Source organism: Apis cerana, linkage group LG1 (genome assembly GCF_029169275.1).
Source record: "Apis cerana isolate GH-2021 linkage group LG1, AcerK_1.0, whole genome shotgun sequence".
NCBI classification, from domain to species: domain Eukaryota; kingdom Metazoa; phylum Arthropoda; class Insecta; order Hymenoptera; family Apidae; genus Apis; species Apis cerana.
This window is the reverse complement of record NC_083852.1, coordinates 25,723,327-25,731,109: the sequence shown is the minus strand read 5'-3', so window position 1 is coordinate 25,731,109 and position 7,783 is coordinate 25,723,327. Positions and strand designations below refer to the sequence as shown.

General features: G+C 43.3%; 1 long non-coding RNA gene across 1 annotated transcript; it reads left to right on the top strand.

Annotated features, from left to right (window-relative positions):
- Positions 1–1,429: 1,429 nt before the first annotated feature.
- On the top strand, positions 1,430–2,607 carry LOC133666777 (uncharacterized). Its single transcript, XR_009831431.1, has 3 exons — positions 1,430–1,603; positions 1,677–2,067; positions 2,156–2,607. It is a non-coding gene; the product is annotated as an uncharacterized LOC133666777 (long non-coding RNA).
- The last annotated feature ends 5,176 nt before the right edge of the window (positions 2,608–7,783 follow it).

The window sequence follows — 7,783 nt, the reverse complement described above, 5'->3', positions numbered from 1 at the left end:
AAGAGAGAGAGCGGTGACCACCGCGGGGGAGGTATAGACGGATGGGAACTGATGCAACAATGCCAGTAATGCGATAAAATATACTACGTGTCGAGGGTTGGGGTGAGAGGGAGGGGGAGAGTACGTCCGTCGTTCGTTCCATCGTTCTCGTTGATTCGTTTGCGTTTCGATCCGGTTTTTGGTCCAAGATGGAAAAACTGTGAGCGAATCTATATCGTCGTATTTTATCGTACGCGCGACCAAATTTCGAATTAATATCATCTTCGAAATGAAGCGAGAATAGGAGGGGAGAAACAATGTTTGATCGTGAAGAATGTTTTTCTTCTTTCTATGATCGGTGCACCGTGAAAGAGGAATCGTGTGACCATCGTGTAGCTTCCCTGTACGGGCGAATATTTACAATAGGAAGCGGGAGTGATCGCGTGCCATCCGACCATAAACAAGTTGGAATTGCAACAACTTGTGGTTTATTAGGGAGGCAAGTCCGGTAACGCAGCAATCCCGATGTCATTATTGCGGCAATAGAGGTTCGTGATCTTATTATTGTCGTTATTGTTGCCATCGTGCGGTTAAATCGTACGGTTTCGAAATTGGACCGGTCATCGCGTCGAAAGTATTTTAATAGCTCGATCCATCGACCCATTTTCGTTGAAAATGATCGATCGTTAATTTACAGAAATTCTCAACGTTCGAACGTGGAGCGATAATTGGAGGAAAAATTGAAGGAGGAGGAGGTGCACGGTCCGTGTATACAAGCTGAGTAACAGGTTGCTCGAACAATTGGTCCCGATTATATTTGGAAAGCGGTGACGGTGACGCGTATCCGTCAATAGCGAACGCGAGTTGGCTGGGAATGGAGATGAAGTGGCTCAAGGGCAGGGAGTCATTGCGGGCAGAAGAATGGTTTCTCAAGGGTTGCCTCCTCGGGGAAATCAGAAGCAGTGGGCCTCCGGGATAAACCGAGCAAGATCTCGACAAGGGGAGGGGGTTCGGCAAAGTAGCTTGTCAATAACTTAAATCTCAATCGTAACTTGCCGCTCCCAACTGATTTCCGTTTCTGCGACTCGTCCTCGCCTCTCCTTCTTCGACGTACATTCGTTCGTATCTTCCGCGCGGTTACAAAGACCGTCCGCTCTTTCATTTCTTGATCCGCAAAAAGCGGCTACCACCCTCATTATTTTATTTTTATCGAGAAATAAAAATCCATCTTTCTACTTCTCACTCTTCTCTTACGAATACGAATCAGAATCGTATCAGGTGTAAATAAATTCCTTCCCGTATTTTTCTCTGCGATGGTTAATTCTAACCGAATTCGAATTACTTTACCGTTCTTTCGTTTTTGAGAAGGGTAATGATGAGACTTCCTATGCTGATGATTTTTTTGCATTTCAGTTTAGGAGATCAGCTGTTGAACCTACTGAAACAGAACTGCACTGAAAGAGAACGTTGTATCTTTGCAGAACATGCAAAAAGTGTTAAAAAGGATTCAAATTTGGAAATTTTAATTTGGAAGACGACGACGATTGTTCAGGTCAAATTGAATCGTTCGATGAAAATCCGACCTAGACGCGAGAAGAATCTGTCCTACCGAAACGATCATCGGGTAATCTTGCACGATTTATGTAATAAAATCTTGGAAATAAAATTTTGAAAAAAGAGAACTTATTTTGATGCAGGCCTAATATTTTCACGATCTGAAAAATTGGAATCGTACAACGGGAAACGATTTTAATCAAAGCGATTCCTTTCTTCGTGAAAACGGACGATCCTCTGGCCGAAAGAAGAAACCAGGGAGAAGAAGCAGTGGAGGAGGTGGCGTGAAGTAGAACGAATTTCTGGCCACGAACGGGACACGGGGAAGAACAATGAGTTGCATTAACGCTCGAAAACTCGCAAGGAGGGGGGAAACTCGGCGCGATCAATCTGGAAGCGGGAGATGCGACGTCTCGAGATGCTACGGGACACTTTGTTAATTCGATTCGAGGCTGGAAAGGTTGGAAATCGCGAGGAAGACGCAGGGTGAGGAGGGGAGGGGAGGGTTGGCGCGCCAACTATCTCGGATCTAAGGTAATTTCACGGTGTTGCCCCGCATTAATACGAAAGTAAGTCGGAACGAATGTGTGCCTTAAGTACCGCGTGTTCTCTTTTGTTCAAGGTTGCCGCGACGAGGTATTTCACGGACTTTTCGCCACCGTTTCGAGATTGAATTTAAAGCATCCCCGATAACCTCGTTACCTCGACAATCGGCGCATTTCCTCCTCCATCCCCCTTGTTTCGTTCCTCGCATCCGTCGATTTTACTCCCGCTGCTCTCTTTTCATTCGATTCCACGAACAGATATAGCGATTTTTGCGATGCTGTGTGTTTTTTTCGTTTGGAAAATTTGATTCGTTGTTATTGGATTTGTAATTATGGATAAATACAGAGGCGAGATAAATCGATATTGTTTTTTTTTTTTTCGAAAATAGATATATTCATCAGTTAATCTTAAAATTGAATCGGATCCTATTAAAATTAGAAAAATTTTGAAATAACTTGCAGTTAGAAACGAGGAATCTTTTAAAGTCGATTTATCTCGATAAGAATTTCAGTTCAAGATTTATATTCGTGTAAAGAAAAGAATAATTTTCAATCGTTTATTATTTTCATTTCATTATTTCAAACAATCACGAGTCCATTCATAATAGTCTCGAATAAATGTTAAATGAAAGTTCGAGTCCTTACATCTCGTCGAGAAAAGTTTAACATGGTTTCCTCTGAATAAGTTTTGATGATAAAATTTTTAATTTTTTCTCACGTGTTTTTTACGCGACAAGTCAAAGTTTTATTTGCAATAAATGCAATAATCCGACGCAAGGTAAGGTGATATATATATATATATATATATTTAATATCATTAAATGTGCGATTTGCATAAATTATAGATTTGTATACAACATTATACCACATTTAACAACACAACATCTTACAATGCATCGATTCGAACGTACAACTGTTCAACCGATATATCGAACTAACGTTTAGAAATTCAGGCAAACAATCGACACGGTTGACCTATTTATCCGTGCGATTGCCAATTTGACTAACCGATTAGTTGCTCGGCCACGTGACTTCGCCGTTCTAATCGTTCGCCACTGTTACGCAATAAAATAACGTTACACGCCACTACCACATTTCCCATCTACCGTTTTGCTCTTTAATCCTGAACTAAATTATCTCCGTCCACCAGAATTTCGAAAAAAAGAAAAAAACGAAATTGCAATAACGCGATAAAAACACAACCACAAACATTTTATTATTATTAACGTTTCCCTTCTCTTTTGTTCCTCCCTCCTATTCTTCATTACGAAACTCTTCTTCCCCTCTCCCCCTCCTTCCCTCCCCTCCTCGTGATAAGCCCGCTTTTATTTAGCATAAAAAAAACATTTTTTATACGTGATAAAACGCGATGTTAGCAAGGCAACGCGTAAGCCATCCCGCTCTCCTTATCAAACGCATCCATCGGCGTAATGTCTGGAAATGGAATTGCCAATCCATCTGTCCGTCATTTAATTTCAATATGAGCTGTATTGTACTGTATCACCGATGCCGAATGACCGCCGTTGCATTCTCGTACAGCATTCAGTTAATAGATCCGTTACAGTAAGTAATGCGCGTTTCCTGGTTCCTGTGTTTGCACCATACACAACACGGACACAATCATCTTAAGTGGATATACGTATATCCTTCCTGTATAAACCGTCCCCCTCCCCCCTATAAATCTTCCTCAAAATATTATATTGCCATCCGCTGTTCCCGTCTCTTCTTCGCATCCGCCAACTCTTCTTTCGAAAATAGATCCAAAAGGAAAGAATTTACTTAACCTGTACATATTTAATTGTCAGGATTAAGTCATTCTATGAATGTACGTGGCAATAAATTCGCATGCTACATCTGCTTCCCATCCACTTCTTTCGAAACAACGTCGGATCGTTCGAAAGAAAAACAGATCCAAGAGAAAAGAATTTACTTAACTTGCACGTACTTAATTTTCAGGATTAAGTTTACCCTCTGTGTGAATATAACACGCAACGATAAATTCGTATACGACGAAGATACGCATGGTTGGAAAGGAAAAAAGATTCAAGAGGAAAGAATTTATTTATTATAATTTGTCAGGGTTAAATCATTTCCTGTTAATATACATGCAATAAATTCGTACGAGAATTTATACGCACCTACGAAACAACGTCGAATCGTTCGAAAGAAAAATAGATTTCAAAAGTTTACTTAACTTAATTTTCAGGATTAAGTTTACCCTCTGTGAATATAATACGCAACGATAAATTCATATGCGAGGAAGATACGCATGGTTCAAAAAGAAAAAAGATCCAAGAGGAAAGAATTTACTTGTCAGGATTAAATCATTTCCTGTTAATGTACATGCAATAAATTCGTACGAGACGAATTTATACGTACCTATATAATAACGTCGAATAGTTCGAAAGAAAAATAGATCCAACAGGAAAGAATTTATACGTATTTAATTGGCAGAATTGAATCATTCCCTGTGAATGTACACGTAATAAAGATCCATGAAACAACGTCGAATAGTTCGAAAGAAAAATAGGAGAAAGAAATTATACGTATTTAATTGGCAGAATTGAATCATTCCCTATGAATGTACACACAATAAGGTTTCATGAAACAACGTCGAATAGTTCGAAAGAAAAATAGATCCAACAGGAAAGAAATTATAATTGGCAGAATTGACTCATTCCCTGTGAATGTACACGCAATAAGGATACGCACCCACGAAACAACGTCGAATAGTTCGAAAGAAAAATAGATCCAACAGGAAAGAATTTATACGTATTTAATTGTCAGAATTGAATCATTCCCTATGAATGTACACACAATAAGGTTCCATGAAACAACGTCGAATAGTTCGAAAGAAAAATAGATCCAACAGGAAAGAAATTATAATTGGCAGAATTGACTCATTCCCTGTGAATGTACACGCAATAAGGTTTCATGAAACAACGTCGAATAGTTCGAAAGAAAAATAGATCCAACAGGAAAGAAATTATAATTGGCAGAATTGACTCATTCCCTGTGAATGTACACACAATAAGGTTCCATGAAACAACGTCGAATAGTTCGAAAGAAAAATAGATCCAACAGGAAAGAAATTATAATTGGCAGAATTGAATCATTCCCTGTGAATGTACACGCAATAAGGATACGCACCCACGAAACAACGTCGAATAGTTCGAAAGAAAAATAGATCCAACAGGAAAGAAATTATAATTGGCAGAATTGAATCATTCCCTGTGAATGTACACGCAATAAGGATACGCACCCACGAAACAACGTCGAATAATTCGAAAGAAAAATAGAGGAAAGAAATTACACATATTTAATTGGCAGAATTAAGTCATTCTGAACGTACATGGGGCAATAAATTCGTAAGGGTGTTTCGTATGCGAGGAGGGTATTCCGTGCGATCCGCGTATCGGACCCTCCATCTCCATCTTAACGGAACACGCCGTGGTAATTCACGGTATCGGTATCGGTCGTGATCGACAATAACGCGGAAACAGGGCGGCAAGCGACGCATCCTATAAGGGGTAACGAGATAACGGCGACGTGACGGAGCCGATTCCGCGCGGCATTGTTCCGCGATTCGGCGATGGAGCGCGGGGAGGATCGTGAATGCGAGACGGTATCTCGGCGGTATTAATAATCTTCCGCTTCTCGCCAGGATTACTCGCCACGCGCGATCGCGCTCGTCCTCGTTCGTACGTTCGTCGTCGTCGTTCCTCGACGACCCACTCCTCGGCCGAGGGTATAATTCGAGCTAACGAGCACCGCATTATATATATATATATATAGGAAAAGGGTTGGAAGAGGTGAGGGAACGAGGGGGTAGTCCGGTGGTGGTATGGGACACGGGGGTAAGTAAAGTAAAGTCGGCGGGTGTATCGCGCTTAAACTTGGGGTTAATTCTCCTCGTTACATAGCGAAATGCCTTCCTTGGTAGCGATCGCGCCGCTCAGCTGCACGCTTAGGACCGCATTGCGGAATAGGCATACCGTACCACCACCTCGGGCACAAGAAATTCCACCAGTTTCCTTCCATTCCTTTCTTTCTTCGTTCACCGATCTGAAATCTTTCTCTTTCTCTTTTTTTCCAACGATTCAATTTATAAACGTAAAGTGTAAAGTCGATAGATCGGGGATGGAAGAAATAAAGGAGAGGAAGAAAAATTATAATATCTATAAAGAAGACGGAATGCCATTGTGTCCGTTTGCATACGTCGTTAGTCGAAACGCGGAGGGTAGTAGGCAGCGATGCGAGGAGGAAAGGAGGAGGGGGAGAGGAGGGTGGTGGTACGAAGCGACGAGTGAAAGGGGTTGGCGTGGCGCGCATTAGTTGGCGTATCCAAGTTCCAAGGCATCCAATCTATTACGACCAGTTCGGCATTAGTAATGTGTCGACGGTAGTAGTGGCGAACTCCGGATATTCCGGTATATAGAGGGGTTGTCTGAAAGACGGGGGTGGCTGGAAGACGGTGCCGCGGAAGGTGGTGGAGCCGTGTTCCTCCGAAGGGTATTCGACGTGGCCTTGATGAGTAGACGCGGGGGAAGGACGGGTGACAGAGGTTCGAGGAGGGGGGAGGGCGAACACGACATCAAAACTTGAGCGAATCTAAACTAACCGAGTAACTCTGCGCGTTACTCGGCCCGCGATGTACGTCGCGGCAGGGTAGTTGAATCGGGGTAGCTAGCGACTGTTGATGGCGGTGGTGGTGATGGTGATGGTGGTGGTGGTGGGTATGAAATGGAGGAGGCCTCGCAACGCGAGCCAAAGGGGTCTGGAGGAGACGACAGTTGGGTGCGAGGGTGCGAAACAGGTAGATGCAGGATGAAGCATCTAACCAGGATGAGGCAAGAATCGGAGAAGAAAGGAAACAGGAATGGAGGGGGCGGTCGGTGAAGGTATGTGTGTACGTAGGAGAGGAGGAAGAGACTGAGAGAGAGAAACGAGGAGGAGAACGAGGTAACTCGAGCGTATATCTCGAAGCATGTATAATTCTGACCGCATCCCACCAAACTATGACATATTCGAGCATTAGCTATTCCAGCTGGATCCCAATACCTTCCTCTCAACCTCTGCTCAGACACTTCTAGCCTTCGTCTCTCTCTCTCTCTCTCTCTCTCTCTCTTTCTCATCCCACCCGCATCGAGTCCTTCTCTTCTAAACCGCATTCTAACGCCCCACCGTTGATTCCCCCCGCAACCGACTCACGACGTGCACCGCGAACACGGCTTGTGACCGTCAACGAGCGAACTTTAACCGTACGTAGAGAATTGGGGGAGGATGGGAAGGAAGGTATGGGAGAGGAACGCGAACCTCGGTTGTTCGGTTGTTGCTTGCTTCGAGGCTGCAAGATCTCGAAATCCCTAGCAAACTTATCCTATCCTCCTCCCCTCGCCTCCAAGCGGTTTCGCTCGCGCGCCATATTACGGCGTGTGACGCGAAGGTATCAAGAAAACCGCGTAGACCCTCGCTTCTACCGGGGAGGAATTGAAACGAACGAGGAGAAAAGAGGAAAAAACCTAGCGAGAAGGGTCGGGAAGCGGAAAGTTACGCGCGTGGCCGCGATAAAACAGCTGTAAACTGTGAATGAAAGATAAACAGTGGATGAAGAAAGTGGATGAAGAAAGTGGATGATTCCGGCGACGGTGGAAGCTGGGGGTTGTCGAAGCTGCGGTTATGCGAACTCGACAATAATTCATTTC